Source organism: Dama dama, chromosome 14, assembly GCF_033118175.1.
Source record: "Dama dama isolate Ldn47 chromosome 14, ASM3311817v1, whole genome shotgun sequence".
Classification (NCBI taxonomy): Eukaryota; Metazoa; Chordata; class Mammalia; order Artiodactyla; family Cervidae; genus Dama; species Dama dama.
The window spans coordinates 37,624,196-37,625,294 of NC_083694.1; positions in this window are offsets into that span (position 1 = coordinate 37,624,196).

The following is a 1,099-nucleotide window of genomic DNA, read 5'->3' on the forward strand; positions in this document are numbered from 1 at the left end:
CCAACACCATCAGACACACACACAAAAATTGTCTTTCAATTATTTTTGAATCATAATTGTCCTTTTATATTGTAACTTTGGTAAGATCAATGTTCAGTTTATGTTATTATAATTGTTTGAGCACTGTTCAAAGCCAGACTGTGTATGGTGTTCTCCCCTTCTTTACATCAGCCAAATCTGACACCAATTCCTGGAGTTAGGGCTGGATTCCACAGACTAAGGGCCTCACTTCAGACATTTGTCTCAAGTATTAGGTTCCTCAAGTTACCTCTACTTCTGTCTAACTTGGCTACAAATCCAGGGGTTCTACAGCCCCCTCCTCAGACTTAGTATTTGCTAGCATAATTCACAGAACTTAGGATGGTTGTTTCGTTACCCTTACTGGATTATTATAAAGGATAGCACTTAGGAACAAACAAATAGGAGAAATACATAGTGCAAAGTCCCCTACAGAAGGGAATGGCTACCCACTCCAGTTTTCTTGCCTGGAGAATTCCATGGACAGAGGAAGTGGGTGGGCTACAGTCCATAGGGTCACAAAGAGTCAGACACAACTGAGCAACTAACAGTTGTCAGGAGGGTGGAGGAGCAGAGCTTCCATGCCCACTGGGAACACCACCCTTCTGGAACCTCAATGTGTGCATCAACCCAGAGCTTTCCACACCCTGTTGTTTAGGGATTTTTATGAAAATTGTATTATCTAAGCACAAATGATTAATTCATTGGCCAGTGGTGATTCAACCCAACCTCTAGCCCCTCTCCCCTTCCTGGAGGCTGGGAGGTTGAGCTGAAATTCTAGCCTTTTAATCAAATGGTTGGATCCTCTGGCTACCAGTCCCCATTCTGAAGCTTTCTAGAGTCCCACCAATAGTCACCTCATTAGCATAAACTCAATTATATTTAAAAGTGGATTGTTGTGAATAACAAAAGATACTCCTGTCACTGAGGAAATTCTCAGGAAGCTGTGTACCAGGAACCAGGGACAAAGATCAAATGTGTTTCTTCTTACACCACTCCATGTAGGAAACTACAGTTAAATATATCGATTTTCTTGTACAACTTTTTGGTTTCTGTTGTCCCTGAAGTTAACAATTGTCTT